General features: G+C 54.9%; 1 long non-coding RNA gene across 1 annotated transcript; it reads right to left on the bottom strand.

The window, feature by feature from the left end:
- Positions 1–13,461: 13,461 nt before the first annotated feature.
- Positions 13,462–16,723, bottom strand: LOC142051466 (uncharacterized). The gene is made up of 3 exons (XR_012658503.1): positions 16,561–16,723; positions 15,948–16,288; positions 13,462–14,057 (listed from the first exon to the last, which is right to left on the bottom strand). It is a non-coding gene; the product is annotated as an uncharacterized LOC142051466 (long non-coding RNA).
- Positions 16,724–16,984: the final 261 nt, after the last annotated feature.

Raw genomic sequence — 16,984 nt, 5'->3', positions numbered from 1 at the left:
ACCCGAGCGCCGGAAGACCGCGCCTCCCGCCACGCCCGGCGAACCACGTGACAGGGCCGGCAGCCACTGCGCCAGGAATACAGCTCCCGGCATGCTCTGCGGCACAACCCGGCCGCCCGGCGGCCGGTTTGATGCGGAGCCACCCAGCATCCCTGCGAGCACAGCTGCAGGCGCAACAGCAGTTACGCAGCCACAACTAGGCACTAAACAAAGGCTTTCCAACACTGGAGGTCTAGAACAGGTAGACATTAGCACAGAAGCACAAGGGGCTCCGTCACCCTGCACAAATCTCCCCGTGCCTACACACGCACACGTTCAGAAGTTAGTTATCAGAAAACGCCCGACTCAGCCATTTGCCACAGTCACGAGACTCACGACATGATAACACGACATGACACACGAGGTGGGCTCAGAGTTTTAAGGCAAGAAATACCTCCCACGCCCCCCACCCGAGATCTTTCAGGGTCCACACCTGCCATCGCCCCGCACCAAACCTACCCGGCCAAAGGCTTTCAGGTGGCCCGAAACACTGTACACAGAAAATAACCAGGGACAGACCTGCATTGTTCGGAAGCGAACGATGCCCGACCGGGGCTCCTCTGCGGGGCACGGAGCCCCCCGGCCCCGCCCGGAGACACACACCCGCCCCCCGCTGCCCGAACTCACCCACCAGCGCTCTCCGGCCCCCGGACACGGCCGCGCTGCTCTCTCAGGCGGCTGCCGCAGGCGAGGCTCGGGCACCGCCAGGCCTCCAGGCGTCCCGACGGGCTGGCGGCCACCGCAGGGGATGGCTGCCGGCGGCCGGACCGCCGCGGCGCTCCCCGCCCAGCTCCCAGCAGGCTCCGCCGGCCGCGGGCTTCCCACGCCGGGCCGCAGAGGGGCCCCGGCACCGCACAGGGACGCCTCGCGACCCGGCCGCCACACGCACCGGCCCTTCGGCCTCCACACGCACCGCTCCCGCCCCCGCTCCGACGCGCCGCGCACGCGCCACCGGAAGCCCGAGCCCCGCGGGGCGGCCCTTAAAGGGCGGCCGGAAGGAACGGCCCCCACCGGCCCCGCCACCGCGCCCAGCCGGTGAGCGCCAGCGCCCCCTGCTGGCCGGGCCGCGCTCAGCTCGCGAGGGCGCCGAGGGCCGGGCGGGGCGGGACGCGCCGGCTCGGGGCCAGCGCCTTCTCGGAGCGAGCGGGAAACCCCTGCGGGCCCCGGTCACGGCCGGGCACAGCCGCGCGCCCTCGGAGAGCTGCTGAACGCGGCTGCCGCTCGTGACACATACCGAGCCGTCTGCGACGGGAGCGGGCAGAGGAGGAAGGGGCCGGCGGCCGCGGGGCCTGGCCCCAGGCGGGGGGGAGGGGCTGGGGCCCGGGGGGCCGCCCCCCTCCTCACAGTTCCCCCACAGTTCCCCCACAGTTCCCCCACAGTTCCCCCACAGTTCCCCCACAGTTCCCCCACAGTTCCCCCACAGTTCCCCCACAGTTCATCCCATGGACGGAACCGGGACCTACTGTGAGGCACTGGGAAAGAAGTGGGAGGAAGCCAGGACAGACCAATATAGCCCAGTATGGACTAGACCAATATAGCCCAGTATGGACTGGAGGGAACTGCGAGGGAACCGCGAGAGAACCCCACAGAACAAACCATGGGGCACGAGAAGGCAGAGAATTAAGAATTAGGGACAGGGAGCCAGAAAAAAAAAAGAAAAAAACCAAAGGGAGACAGAGAGCAAAAGGAACCGCAATGCGTACGGAGAGAAGAGAGAAACAATTCTAGCATAGGGTCACGCGGGAGCCAGGGACAGCAAGATGGAGAAAGGACAGAAGCTACAGGCTACAGGGCAGAGAGGGAAGAATTAATGAATAGACACAGAGAGCTGGGCAGAAAGAGATGGAGAAAGGCTAAAGATCACACGGCCTACAGGGAAGAGAGAAGAGAGGGAGGAATTTTAAAAACAGGGGCAAGAAGCCAGAGAGAGGGAGAGAGAAGCAACAATAAAATGGGGACAAGCCACAGGGCAGCGAGGAGGGAATCAATGAATAAGAACACGAGACCAAAGAGAACACAATGTAGAATGGAAAAAAGGAACAGCGGCCTACAGGGAAGGAGGAATTAAAGATCAGGGACTGGGAGGCAGACAGAGACACATGAAGAAACAAGTGGGAAAAAAAAAAAAAAAACACAAACCAACAGCAATGGGCTACAAAGACAGAGAGGGAGGAAATGAGGAAATAAAACATCGCAGCAAGGAGCTGGACAGAGAGAGATGAGGACAAACAAATAGCACGGGTCCACGTGACAGAGAACGTGGAATTAGAACACAGAGAGAGGGAGCCGGACAGAGAGAGAGGCCGAGAGAAACATCTAGACAGGCTACAGCGGGCAGAGGCAGGAATTAAAACCTAGGGACAGGGAGCTGGACAGAGAGAGATGGAGGTCACAGGGAACAGCGGTGGCTGCAGGAAGAACAGGAATTCATGAATAGGGAAAGGGAGCTGGACAGAGAAGAACTCAGAAAGGCAAGAACAGTAGCAGGGTACAGAGCAGAGAAGACGAATTAAAAAGCACGGGGGGAGCGTTGAGGCAGACAGAGAGAGATTAAGAAAAAAGTCACGGGCTACGTGGCAAAGCAGGAGGAATTCAGAAACGAGGATGGGAACCAAGGGAGAGTGTGCTGGTGAAGGATAACGGGCATTAAAAGTGAGGGACGGGGAGCTGGGAAAAGCGAGGCAGAGAAAAACAGAATCACAGAGAGAATCACACAAAGCCAAAAAAGAAGAAACTGAACAACAGGAACAGGTGTAACCAAAGCGATGAAATCAACCAACCAGAGACGGTGTTCCATTACGGGAACATGGAGCGTACCAATCAGCGCACCTGTCGATCTGCATTTTAGTGCCTAGGCGATCGTTAATGTCAGCAGAACAACAGACAACATGCTTCTGTCAGAAAAGGATGACAAAACGCGGTTTCGCTTAGCGGACTGAGAAAACTAGCCAAGACTGCCAAGAGTAAGAGCCGAGAAGCTAAAAGGTAATTCCAGCAGGGGGAGATCGCGACCACCGACTCACAGACCACCACCGACCCAAGTAACACCACCTACTCAGAAGAGAACAACGGAAGAGGACAACCGAGCCTGCGCAGTGATTGACATACGGAACGAGCAAGTTTGTACCCATCGCTAGACAAGACAATAATGACTATGTATGAGTATGTAAAATTTTCATCTACAAATTGTACAGGAAAGGTGCGTGAGGCACGCACGCCAGGAGGAGCAATCCCCCGTGCATCCGGCGCCGTGAATATAGAATGCCTGCTCTTTAATACTAAATTGGTGTTGAGGAGTCGTTTCCGATTTTAACGCGTTTTTCGGTAACAGTTTTGGCACCCCAGGTGGGAACCTGCTTTTGAATCTCGACGGATCCGTGGGATCGTGGGACCTGCAGCCGGCCCCGAGGAATTCTCCGGGAGAGCTTCCGATCCCCGGGCCAGAGAATTCTGAGCAAGATCCCCTGGATTGAGGTAAACAAGGCATTCTTTGAAGAAGAAACTTAGGTAGAATAATACGTGGGGTTAGTTTCCCACATAGGATAGGATAGCGGGTTTGAGTCCCACAGGCCTGCCCGTAAGGCGCGGCGAAAGCCACGCAGGGTCGGGGCCAAGAGGTGCCTCGGTTGGTAAGTCTCTGCTAGGCGAAAGCCTGTGGAGCGGGACCCGAGGGTAGGGGGGTCTTCAACAGGGGGTTGAAGTCTCCAGGGATATCTAGCAGGGGGCTACAGATCCCAGTGGCAGATTTCCAGTGAGACCTCCAACGGGGGTTGGAGTCCCTCTGACTAGTATTTGTGATAGTGCACTATCACAACTACTAGTCGACTGGGAGACGGGAGCATTACTGAGTAGGAAACCTATCCCACAGAGAACACCTTTGCGATGTATTTTGAAGCACTGGAAAGACGTCGGGGGCGGTGACCCACTAACTCGGAAACCATTAATTGAATATTGCAATCATTGGTGGCCAACGTATCAATTGGAAGGTGGGCACAAATGGCCAGAACACGAGACATTGCAATATCGTACCATCTTGCAATTAATGTTGTTTTGTAAAAAGGGAAGGCAAACGGGAAGAAGTGGCATATGTTGATTTGTTCTTTACACCGTGGAATCATCCCGAGCAGCAGAAACAGCGTGAGGTATGTCCACAAGATTCTACGGCAATGTTTCTGAAAAGAGGAAAACGTGGTGAGAACTTGAAAGAGTGTTGCTCTACTTGTGATACTGGATACTTCGCTTGATGAAACTGACAAGAAAATAGTATGGAATACAGCCAGAAGGCAGGTGCAGGGAGCACATGCTAACAGGAATTTACAGAGAACAATGAATAAGAATTTTCCATCTACAAATCCCGAGTGGGACCCTAATCAGCCAGGACCCAGGGGAATGTTGACTAGATGTCAGAGAGAGATTTTATTTGGAGTAAGACAAGCAATGCCAAAAGCAATAAATTGGTCAAAATTTATGAAGTGAGACAAGAATTAAGTGAGTCCCCTTCAGCCTTTATGGAAAGACTGAAGGTGACCACCAGAAAATATACTCATTTGAACCCAGAAAAAACAGAAAAAGCAATTCAGCTGGTCTCTATATTCATAAGACAATCAGCCCCAGATGGGGGCGGGGGGAGAGAAAACAACCTTCAGAAACTAGAACAACCTGAATCCAGAGATCTGGGTTAAATGCTTGAAGTAGCTTGGCATGAAGGAGACCAGGGGAATCAACCCTAGCTGAACACCTGGTTACACTGAAGCTACGGAATGAAGAAATAGAATTTTTGGTAGATACGGGAGCCACTTATTTGGTATTGAATACACGTGAAGAGAAATTTGATCATAAATCAGTAGATGTTGCTAGCGCAACAGGGCAAAGAAAAATTAGCCCCTCTCAGAGCCATTAAAGTTTAAATTGGAGAAGCAATGGGCAACTCACCAGTTTCTGCATATGCCTGAATGTCCACTGCCTCTGTTATGACGAGATCTATTAGGTCAATTAGATGCTCAAGTAACTTTTAAAGATGGAGAGATTAAATCACTAATACCAGAATCAAAAGCCACAGAGGCGAGAGCGTTTATGTTACAGGATTCCTCCAGGGAGGAACGGGTTCCCGAGGAAGTGGAAAACGTAGTAATTCCTTTGGTTTGAGCGAGCGGAGCTCCGGAGCGATCTAAGTGGGCAGAGCCGGTAAAAGTAACCTTAAAGCCTGGAGCCAAGCCCGTAAGACAAAAACAATACCCTATTAAGCGAGAGGCTCGAAAAGGATTACAGAAGTTAATTATAAAATTTTTCAGAATATGAGCTTTTAGTGGAATGTGAATCAGAATATAGTACTCCTGTGTCGCCAGTAAAGAAATCTAGAGGCAAAGAGTATTAGCTAGTTCACGATTTAAGGGCTATAAATCAGGTGGTCCAAGATATACATCCGGTAGTAGCTAATCCATACACTTTACTGACCTCTTTTAAAGGAGGAGCATAAACGGTTTACTGTACTAGATTTGAAGGACGCCTTCTTTTGCATACCTCCAGGCATAAAAAGTCAAAGCCTATTTGCTTTGCAATGGGAAAGCCCCACCACAGAATGAAAGACACAGCTACCATGGACCGTACTTCCACAAGGATTTAAAAATAGTCCTACGATACTTGAGACTCAGCTGGCAAAAAAAAATTAGAGATATAGAAAAAACAGAACCCAGGGAGAGGCATCTTGTTACAGAATGCGGATGACATTCTGATAGCGGCACAAAGTAAAGAAAAATGTTTTGAAATTTTTAAATTTTCTCGGCCAAGGAAGATGCGGAGTTTCCAGAAACAAAACCCAAATAGGAAAAGAAGCAGCCATTTATTTAGGATTTGAAATATCTCAAAGACAAAGACAATTAGAAAGTGAAAAGAAAGAAACTATTTGTCAAATTCCCGAACCTAGCAGCCCGAAGGAACTGAGAGCTTTTCTGAAAACAATGAAATAGCATCAGCTCTGGATTCTGAACTATAGACTGTATGTAAAACCATTATTTGAGGCATTGAAAGACTCAAAAGGATAAATATTTAACCTGGACGCCCGGATGCCAAACGGCATTCAAAGAACTGAAAAGAGCCTCGATGATGGCCCCTGCATTAGGCCTACCTGATTTCGCTAAACCTTTTGAGTTGTTTGTCCACGAAAGACAACATTTAGCCCTTGGAGTGCTGACACAGCGACTGGGAACCTGGAAGAGACCTGTGGGCTACTTCTCCAAACAACCTGACCACGCGAGTAAAAGATGGCCTGGGTGTTTACGGGCAGTAGCAACAACAGCGCTGCCGATCCGGGAAGCCCCAAAGTTAACAATGGGACAGAAGATGACAGTATATGTCCCGCACATAGCGGTGACTGTTTTAGAACAAAAGGGGGGTCGTTGGCTATCCCTTAGCAGAATGTTGAAATATCAAGTTGTTCTGTTAGAACAAGACGATGTGGAATCGAAGACTACTGCTATACTGAATCCTGCTATGTTTTTAACAACAGAAAACCTTACGGACAATTTAGAACACGATCGCTTGCTAACTATTGAACAAGTCTATTCCAGCAGACCAGACCTGAGACACAAACCTCTGGGAAAATCCTGATCTGGAGTTGTTTACAGATGGAAGAAGCTCTGGGCGAGAAGAGAAGCGAATGGCCGGATATGCTGTCGTTATCGCCGCCGAGGGAACGGAGTCAGGGGTGCTGCCTGCAAACACCTCAGCACAGAAAGCAGCATTGGTAGCATTGAAGCGAGCTCTGCGAATGGCAGAAGGACAAAGGATAAATATCTAGACTGATTCCAAACGTGCATTTGGTGTGATCCACGATCATGGAGCTATTGGGAAGGAGAAAGGACTGCCATCAGCCCAAGAATCATCAATACAGCATAAAGAAGAAATTCTCCAACTTCCGGAAGACGTGCAGAAACCAAAAGAAGTGGCGGTAAAGCGTTGCAAAGCTCATCAATTTGGCCAGACGGCTGTAAACATAAGCAAACGACTGACCGATAAAGCTGCAAAGAGGACTGCAGAGCAAGGTATCCTTGCACTAGTACCAGTAAAACAGATCAGAATTCCAAAGTTGAAACCGAGATATAATAAATTGGATGAGCAATTAGCAGAACAATTGGAAGCATCACAAAACACAGAGAGATGGTAGGTAACACCAGAAAAACAAGTAATAACAACAACCACCCCACAAGTTATGACAGAACTTGCAAAAGAAAACCATGAGCAAACACATTAGGCTGTAGGCGCTACGGTTTTGAGTTTAAAAACATCTGTAGCGTGTGTAGGCACGACAAGAATAGTTAAACCCATAGTAGCTAAGTGTCCAATCTGTCCTAGAAATAATCCCCTGAACCAAAGGAAACAACCTTTAGGAGTAACAAAACAAAAAATTCTCCCGGAAATTATTAGCAAATTAAGTTCTCTGAGTTACCCAGACAAAATAGATAGAGCAGTATTTGTCAGTGCTGATTGACAAATTTTCTAGATGGCCAGAAGCTTTCTCGTGCTGCACCGACAAAGCTAGAGTAGTAGTTAAAACGTTGCTGAAGGAAATAATACCAAGATTTAGAGTGCCAACGGGAATGCCCTCTGATAGAGCACCACATTTTTTTGCAGAGGTACTTCAACAACTTAATAAAATTTTGGGTAGAAAATGGGACCTGCATACACCCTGGAGACCACAATCAAGTGAAAAATTTCAGAACATGAAGCAAACACTAAACTGACATAGTGGAATATTATTGATCTAGGATGGAAGTATTGAGAAAATTATTATTTCAGAACTTCCAAACAGGGGAAATGTAACCAAAGTGATGAAATCAACCAGAGACGGTGTTCCATTACGGGAACATGGAGCGTACCAATCAGCGCACCTGTCGATCTGCATTTTAGTCCCTAGGCGATCGTTAATGTCAGCAGAACAACAGACAACATGCTTCTGTCAGAAAAGGATGAAAAAACGCGGTTTCGCTTAGCGGACTGAGAAAACTAGCCAAGACTGCCAAGAGTAAGAGCCGAGAAGCTAAAAGGTAATTCCGGCAGGGGGAGATCGCGACCACCGACTCACAGACCACCACCGACCCAAGTAACAGAAGAGAACAACGGAAGAGGACAACCGAGCCTGCGCAGCGATTTACATACGGAACGAGCAAGTTTGTACTAATCAGCAGACAGGACAATAATGAATATGTATGAATACGTAAAACATTGATCTACAAATTGTACGGGAAAGGTGCGTGAGGTACGCACGCCAGGAGGAGCGATCCCCCGTGCATCCGGCGCCGCGAATAAAGAATGCCTGCTCTTTAATACTAAATTGGTGTTGAGGAGTCGTTTCCGATTTTAACGCGTTTTTCGGTAACACAGGGAGTCAGATCAAGAGAGCCAGAGAACAACAAAACACCGACAGGCTACAGGACAGAGCAGGAGGAATAAAAAAAAAAAACGGAGCCAGAGCCAGGCAGAGAGAGGCGGAGAAAGAAAAAGGAGCCACAGGCTACAGGACAGAGAGAGGGAGGACTGAAAAGACGGGGAGGCAGGGAGACACTCAGAGCGAGATGGAGAAAGAAGGTGCCGGGGGGGAGGGCGCAAAAAAAAAAAAGTAAATTTTGCAGCAGGTAAGGAAAGAGAGGGGGCCGGGGGAGAGACAGGGAGGGCCCAGGACGCACAAGAGAGGCAACGGGGCCCCAGTGGCCCAGGACTCACCGCGACTCTCGCTCTCAGCGCTGCTGGCACAATTTAGCCGTTCAGATGCTTCTTTCCCCTCCTCTCCTCCCTGCCTCTTCTGCAGCTCCAGACTCTAGGCCGTCCTCCACCTGAAGAGAATACGTGGGTGTCTTACAGCTCTTACCAGATGAGGCTTCCTAGGCACGTAGCCTAGCTCGCTCGTGCACTACACGCCCGTACCCAACTCCGGGTTACGCGTACAGACCCTACGGTGCACGTTGGTGGCCTGGCCCGCTGCGGGCTATGAAGGGGGATCCTTCCTCCCCCACCTGCATGGACAGGCTCTCTCTTGCCTGCGGCAGGAAGGCAGCTGGCAGCCAGAGCACCTTCAGTTTCTTCTTCTTTACCTTTCGTTGGCGTCTCCAGCTTCAGCCGAGGCAGCTCCTGTCCGCAGCCGGGAAGGGCTTTGTCTATCCCTTTTCGGCCCTGCGCTGCGAGGACGGCGAGGACGGGCAGAGAGAAGCCACGCGAGCCTGAGACGGCCGCAGGCAACGGCATCCCCGGGGGAAGGACAGACAACCACGTCCTCAGCACAGTCTCTGGGAGAGGGAAAGAAGAAACAGCGACCGTCATTACCGTCGATCGACCCTGGCCAAAGCCTCTCCTTCCGCAGGGGCTTCTGGACACACCGCTCCCTCCCCACGCTACTGCTAAGGGCCCCTGCACCAAGGGGGAATCCAGTGCGCTTGAGGGACGGCTTGCTGCCTTCACGACAGGGCCTGGGGGCGGCCTAAGGCTATGCAGCACGCTTATGGGGAGGTGCCGGAGCTGGGGGCAGGCGCACGGGGCAAGGGGGGCCAGGGGAGGCTGAGCGGGACCTCCGGTGGGCCGGGGACGCGGCCATCATCTGCGCCCTGGGCACGGGGAAAAGGTCATCGTCCTCCTCCTTTCCCTCTTCCCTTCTGTCAGCTCCCGGGGAACTCACCGCTTCTCGGGAAGCGGCCGCACCCGCAAGCCCCCAGTAATCAACACGAAGCCAACCCCAAAAATACACCTCGCGTACCGTACGCGCCACGGCCGCCCGGCACCCGAGCGCCGGAAGACCGCGCCTCCCGCCATGCCCGGCGAACCACGTGACAGGGCCGGCAGCCACTGCGCCAGGAATACAGCTCCCGGCATGCTCTGCGGCACAACCCGGCCGCCCGGCAGCCGCAAGGACTACAGCTCCCGGCATGCTCTGCGGCACAACCCGGCCGCCCGGCAGCCGCAAGGACTACAGCTCCCGGCATGTTCTGCGGCACAACCCGGCCGCCCGGCGGCCGGTTTGATGCGGAGCCACCCAGCATCCCTGCGAGCACAGCTGCAGGCGCAACAGCAGTTACGCAGCCACAACTAGGCACTAAACAAAGGCTTTCCAACACTGGAGGTCTAGAACAGGTAGACATTAGCACAGAAGCACAAGGGGCTCCGTCACCCTGCACAAATCTCCCCGTGCCTACACACGCACACGTTCAGAAGTTAGTTATCAGAAAACGCCCGACTCAGCCATTTGCCACAGTCACGAGACTCACGACATGATAACACGACATGACACACGAGGTGGGCTCAGAGTTTTAAGGCAAGAAATACCTCCCACGCCCCCCACCCGAGATCTTTCAGGGTCCACACCTGCCATCGCCCCGCACCAAACCTACCCGGCCAAAGGCTTTCAGGTGGCCCGAAACACTGTACACAGAAAATAACCAGGGACAGACCTGCATTGTTCGGAAGCGAACGATGCCCGACCGGGGCTCCTCTGCGGGGCACGGAGCCCCCCGGCCCCGCCCGGAGACACACACCCGCCCCCCGCTGCCCGAACTCACCCACCAGCGCTCTCCGGCCCCCGGACACGGCCGCGCTGCTCTCTCAGGCGGCTGCCGCAGGCGAGGCTCGGGCACCGCCAGGCCTCCAGGCGTCCCGAGGGGCTGCCGGCCACCGCAGGGGATGGCTGCCGGCGGCCGGACCGCCGCGGCGCTCCCCGCCCAGCTCCGAGCAGGCTCCGCCGGCCGCGGGCTTCCCACGCCGGGCCGCAGAGGGGCCCCGGCACCGCACAGGGACGCCTCGCGACCCGGCCGCCACACGCACCGGCCCTTCGGCCTCCACACGCACCGCTCCCGCCCCCGCTCCGACGCGCCGCGCACGCGCCACCGGAAGCCCGAGCCCCGCGGGGCGGCCCTTAAAGGGCGGCCGGAAGGAGCGGCCCCCACCGGCCCCGCCCCCGCGCCGGACCGCCCCCGCGCCCAGCCGGTGAGCGCCAGCGCCCCCTGCTGGCCGGGCCGCGCTCAGCTCGCGAGGGCGCCGAGGGCCGGGCGGGGCGGGGCGGGACGCGCCGGCTCGGGGCCAGCGCCTTCTCGGGGCGAGCGGGAAACCCCTGCGGGCCCCGGTCACGGCCGGGCAGAGCCGCGCGCCCTCCGAGAGCTGCTGAACGCGGCTGCCGCTCGTGACACATACCGAGCCGTCTGCGACGGGAGCGGGCAGAGGAGGAAGGGGCCGGCGGCCGCGGGGCCCTGGCCCCAGGCGGGGGGGGGGGGCTGGGGCCCGGGGGGCCGCCCTGCTGGGTCACTGCCCTGCGCCGCACCGCGCTGGGGGCTGGGGCCCGACCGGCGCCGGGGGACCGGGGGCCGCCACGAGCAGGGGGCCTGAGCTTAGCCACGGCCTGCAAAACACCCCGAAGCGTGAGACGCTGCAAGGCCAAGGTGGTCCTTGGCAATGGGGGCGCCTGGGCTCGGCCTCCGCCTTACCTGTCCTGGGTCTGCGTGGCGTTCCAGGGGATTGGTGTTTTCCTTGTGCGGAAGGTGGGCTGGCCGTTCGGCCGTGCCCCGGCCGTTACCGATCCTGCCAAAGGCGCTCGCACGCTCTGGCCCATTACTGCTGCGGTACCGCGCCGTAGCAGAAAGGTGTTGTGTTTTCTCACAAAAAGCCTCCTATGGTCAGTTGAAGAAATAACCTCCTTCCGTGGCACTGACTCTTTTCGTACAGTCCATAGCCGGCTTTCGGCTTTTGTCTTTACAGCATTCAGTTTGCTTTCTGCCTAGCTTTCTACCTGCTGTGAAACATTTGGATGGTTTTTTCTTGTTGGTTTTTTTTCCCCCTACTTGCTCCACAACTCCCACACCAACCACCCAGCGTGGCTCGCCTTTCAGCCCCCAGACCGAGGAGCCTTGCCCTGGGACGGCCCTTACATGTCAGCAGAGTTGTTCCAGCTCTCACCCTGTCCCTACCCAGCTGAGGACGTCTGTGTCCGTGGGAGACACCCAGACACTCCCCCTGCAGCGTGGCAGCCCCCTGCCCCGTCAGTGAAAACTGCGGCAATATCGGCTAAGTTTAAAAGCGTCGGCAGGAGGTGCAGAATACGTAAATAAAGCGGCGGTTGGCTGCCGGGTATGGGTGCGATATAAATACATTTTGTTTACAGGCCTTCGTGCCTATTCAGCGTTGAACGGCACCGCAGCCCACCCACCCCGGGGCTCACGGGGCTCGGAGAAGGGTTTCTCCAAGGGCACAACCTAAGGCAGCGCAGGAAGCCCAGCTGCCACGCTCCCAGTCGCTACGGGACGCTTGCTTACAGCTACACCGACGAGGGTACGGATGAGGCTGGAACTAGCAGAAATGCTGACTCTTCTGGCCTTTTATTTGTGGAAGGTACAGCGCGCGAGCCTCGGCGGCTCACAGGAGAAGCGCGCAGTGCTGCCTAACTCTCATTCTCAGCTCACGTACTACTGCCAAAGCTCCTGCCCTGTGCTGTGCCAGATGCCGGCTGGCGTGAGCACCTGGGCTCCTGAGGGACCCCCTTGTCCTGAGAGCCAGAGGTACTCACTTCCCTTTGCATGAGGCCTGTAGGAGATATACCCTGCAATTTAAAAAATCCGTATCAAATGTGGCAGACTCAAAAGAGGGCATTTTTAAAAAGGCAGGTTTGTTTTCTTTGTTAACTTTACGATCTACAGCCTAGCAAAGAGCTCCCTTTCAGTGTCAGTCGCTTGGCTTTCTCCCCTACTGACGAGGTCCCAGCCTCCCGGTGAGATCTCGCTGGAGATATTCTGAGTTTCCCTCGAGTACGTGGCTGCCCTGGCCCGAGGCCAGCGAAGAAGCTGACTTTGCCCGTGCCTGAATCAGCAACACGTCCAGCAGGCGACTTGCAGAGCCCAGGGAACCCTCGTAAAGAGGTTTGGGGGTGGGGCGCGCCACATCTGCGGCATCGGCCGTGGGAAAGGACCGGCGCAGTAAAACAGGTGGGTGAAACCGCGGTCCGCGCCAATACGTGCTGCTGCCTGGGGCATCGCTTTGCTGCGGGTCAAGTCAGATGCTCTCTGTAAGAGTCAGTCAGGGTAAAGGCAGCAGCAGATTTCTTTTCTGCTCATTTTAACAAAGGCTGGACGGAGCCCATAGAGGAAGGCACTACGCGTCTTGCTGGGTTGGTTTCCCTGCCTTCTCGTAAGCTGTCGCAGAAACTTGCACGAGCAAAGCCTGTGCAAGCTGATGACAGCCACACACGGTTGAAGAGGGAGCAGACGGTGAGAGCAGAGGTGTGCGCTCAGGCTGTGCGCTGGAAGCTAATGCTAATGCTGCAAAATAAAGAGTGGATTTTCTTTTTTGGGTTTAGGTGAGCGCTAAACATGACATGTGCGTATGTGCGTGTGTCTCTCGCAGGTTTTTGTCATACACCCCACCCTCCCACCCCAAAAAAACAACCCACACATGCCACGCGTTAAACAGTGGTTTTCCATTGTACTTAGAAGTGCTTACATAGGTGTGTTGGTTTGTTACTTTTTTATTTTTTAATGCAGAAACAGCAATACGATAGATTTAATACAGCTAGCAATTAGATGGGTGTAGCTTTAGAGCGTCGGCTGTTTACAAAGCAACCGCACACCTTCTTTAACTCACAGTTTAAACAAGTAAACTTGCAGTGCATCACACGTGCTTTGTACAGTCACGTTCCACACGGCAGGCCAGATGCTTCACCCTGCCTTGTCCTTGTTGCCCCGACTCCAACGGGACCGCCGAGGCCATCCTGGGGACAGCGCCGCTTTCTAGCAGCTGGGTTGCTTGCCTGGACGCCCCACAGACAAAGAGTCATTTCCCCACTGAACCTCTTCTCAAATAATTTCCTAGCCCTGCAGGCCCCACGTCCTTTGGTTCATATTTCCTTTTTTCCGGGCTTGATGCACAGGACCGACGATTTCCAGAAATAGAAACAGAGGCTGATTCAGTCCAGGCTCAACATTCTCTGACCTAAACCAAACTGTCTTCGAAGAGATAGCTGTACCGTAGGCACCACCTCGGGAACAGAAGTTGCCCTGTCATAAAAAAAAAAAAAAAGAAGGAAAACAAGGCATTTCAGGCTGAGGAGGCTGAGCGGTGTGCTGGGGGCGGTGGGGGTTGGAAAGAAACAGTTCAGACGATTAGAGCGAGCTTAGCGTTGCAAAGCGTGCCATTATTTTTAATTTGGCAGTCAGAAGACAATAGATTCTGACACTGATTTCCTGTGTGCTGCGGGAGTTCTCTCCTCAGCATTCCTGTGCACCATTTTACTTTTGTGTCCCGTCCGCTTCGCTTTTGCGCTGTAGCTCTCCGGTTCTAGCTACGCTTCCCACCACCCCCATTACTCTTTGACAAGCCCAGCTCTCACTGTGCTTCCCTTCCCTTCCCTTCCCTTCCCGTATGCGCGTGCAGGGAAAAGCCCGCGCGTCTGCCACTACAGGACACGCTCTGGGAGGCAGGAGAGATGACGACGCTCCCTGACAGAGGACACAGCTGAGGGGCGGTCCGCCGGGGCTGGGGAGATGGCAGCACCTTCCCTCAGCTGCCCCATCCGAGCACAGGTGCAGGTGAGCACTGAGGAGAGACAAGCAGGCAGGAGCCGCAGAGCGAGAGAGAAAATAAAATTCACGGGTGGGTGCTACTTGCGTCTCATTTTTAGCGCAAGGGATGAATTCTCAGCACATTCTTGGAGCTGCCCCTTTGGGACTCACGGAGAAGAGGGAGGTTGGCCACGCGGTGCAGCCCAGCTCTGCTTCCCCTAAATGGTTTTACTGTTCAGGTGTTGCCCTAATCTGGCCGGTACCCCTGCAAAGAGTTTGGGATTTCTGCTGCCTCTCCGGGCCAGCCGCAGACCCTGACTTCATCGCAGCGAATGACCCTGCGCTCGTCAGAGCGGTTGCCGAGTCACATCCCGCTGCCTTCCCTGCAGAACCGGTGACCCTTTTTCAGCCCTTGCCCCCTCTTCTCTCCGCTCGTTGCCCATCCTTTTATCAGTGCCGGCACCGATCCTGCCTCCAGCTCGCCCTGTCTCCACCTGCGAGCACCCAACAGGAGCTAAATGTCTCCTCAAGGACGCACGGAAGAGACGCGCAGGTAACCCAGCACAGACCCCCTGCAAACATCTTCTTTCCATTTTCTTTCCTCTCCTGACACGAAGAGATGACTTAGGAAAAAGCGTACTGCTCACACTTCACCTGCACTGCTTCTACTTTCACTTTCGCTCTCCTTGGCAGTAATTAATAGCGGTGGCTGGGGGGGCTGGGGCATTCCCCCAAAGCGGCTGCAGTTACATCCGGGCGGTTGTGGCACTCCATTAGCTCTGTAGTTTTTAAATCTAAATCTTCTGGAATTGTTAGTTCTGCTCAGGAATCACCCGTACCTGCAAATTTTCTTAAGAGCTACGCTTGACCCCAGCCACTGTTTAACAGCTCACCTTTATTTCTCTTCATTTAAGAACCTAAAGCTTCGTTTACTGCTTGGGTTGGAAGCAGGAGCTGTCGCTGCCTCTGAACTTTCTAACAGCCCTGTTACAATTTCAGTACTACCCGCTCCCAATTTAGCTTTCCGGGTCGATTTTCATTCTAGATTCGAAAATTTCCTTATTTTGTTTCTGATCAGGAGTCATTAATGCCTGCAGTTGATTTAGTAACGGCTGTATTTAGATTGAGCTATTAATGACTCGCAACTCTATTTATGGCATAAAAAAGGACTGCCTTTATTTTTTTTAACTACAGATTAGGAATAATGACTGCCTGGTTTGTTCAGTAATAGGTGTGATTAAATTTAGTCACGACTCCTCCCTAAATAATATGTATTTATTTGCACTCTAACAATTTAACCTTCCCTTTACCGGCCAGGGGCACCGACAAGTGCCCGTGCGTACCTCCGCTCCCCCTGCGCCGGCTCCCCAGGGAACAGCCTCTTACCCTGACCAGAGTCTGCAGCGGCCCGTTGTCATCCCAGCTCCTCGCCCTCGAGAAAGCGGCCGCCTGAAGCGGCGGCAGCTCCGCTGCTGCCCAGAGGGGACGGAAATGGCGCGGGGTAAAGCTCTCCGGGCCGCCTGCGTCCCGCGCGGAGGCGGTGACCTCAGCAGCCTGTACGCTGTTGGGGCCGAGCCAACAACCTGAGGAGGAGTCGCAGGGCGTAGCTGTTTCTGCAACAACCACGCTTTCCCGCCTGGCTGGACAAGAAAGCGGGGCCTGCGGGGGCCTGGAGAGGCAGCATCGCTGCAGGTTGTGCCACGGCTGTTGAGAGGCCAAGGCAACACCTGAAACAGTGAACGGCACAACTAGTGAAAACCCCCAAGGTTCCGGGTTCAGTAAAGACAGGAATTGCAGCAGCACAATAAAATGATCTCACGAGGGGAAAAAAAACAGCAAAGCAAAAACCAAACCCCAAACAGAACACCATACCACTAACCCGTCTCACCGCCCCCTCAGCGCCCAAAACAGCATCCTGGGAGAAAAAAAGCAAAGCAGGCCACAAGGGACCTTTCTAGTACAGATGCCGCCAAAGAGTGCCAAGCTCTGGAATCCTTACCTCAGGCAACGCCTCCGCTTCTCTAAACGCCAGAGCACGCCTGCCCGGGGGGCTGAGACAGCCCCAAAGCTGCGACCGCCCGAGGGAACACGGGAGCACCGACGCCAGAGAAGCCCAGGGCCAGAGCCGGGGCTCTTCCACCCCCGGGCCCCGCCCCCGCCCTTCCCACAGCGCCCCGCGAAAGGGGCGGGCCGAGCCCCCCGGGGGGTGAAGGCCCCGGGAGCCGTACGAGAGCCGCCTGGAGTTCCCGGCACGGGAGGGAGGGGGGAGAGAAAACACCCAAACCGAGCCCCCCGAGCGGAGCAAACACAGGCTCGGGCTGTTGCCGGGGGGCGGGGCCTGTCGCTAAGGGGAGAGAGCCGGCACCGCCCCCCGGGCCGTTGCCGGGGGGTGGGGCCTGTCGCTAAGGGGAGAGAGCCGGCAC

Source organism: Phalacrocorax aristotelis, unplaced genomic scaffold (genome assembly GCF_949628215.1).
Source record: "Phalacrocorax aristotelis unplaced genomic scaffold, bGulAri2.1 scaffold_33, whole genome shotgun sequence".
NCBI lineage: Eukaryota > Metazoa > Chordata > Aves > Suliformes > Phalacrocoracidae > Phalacrocorax > Phalacrocorax aristotelis.
The sequence above is the reverse complement of the archived record's forward strand: the minus strand, read 5'-3'. Positions and strand labels throughout refer to the sequence as shown.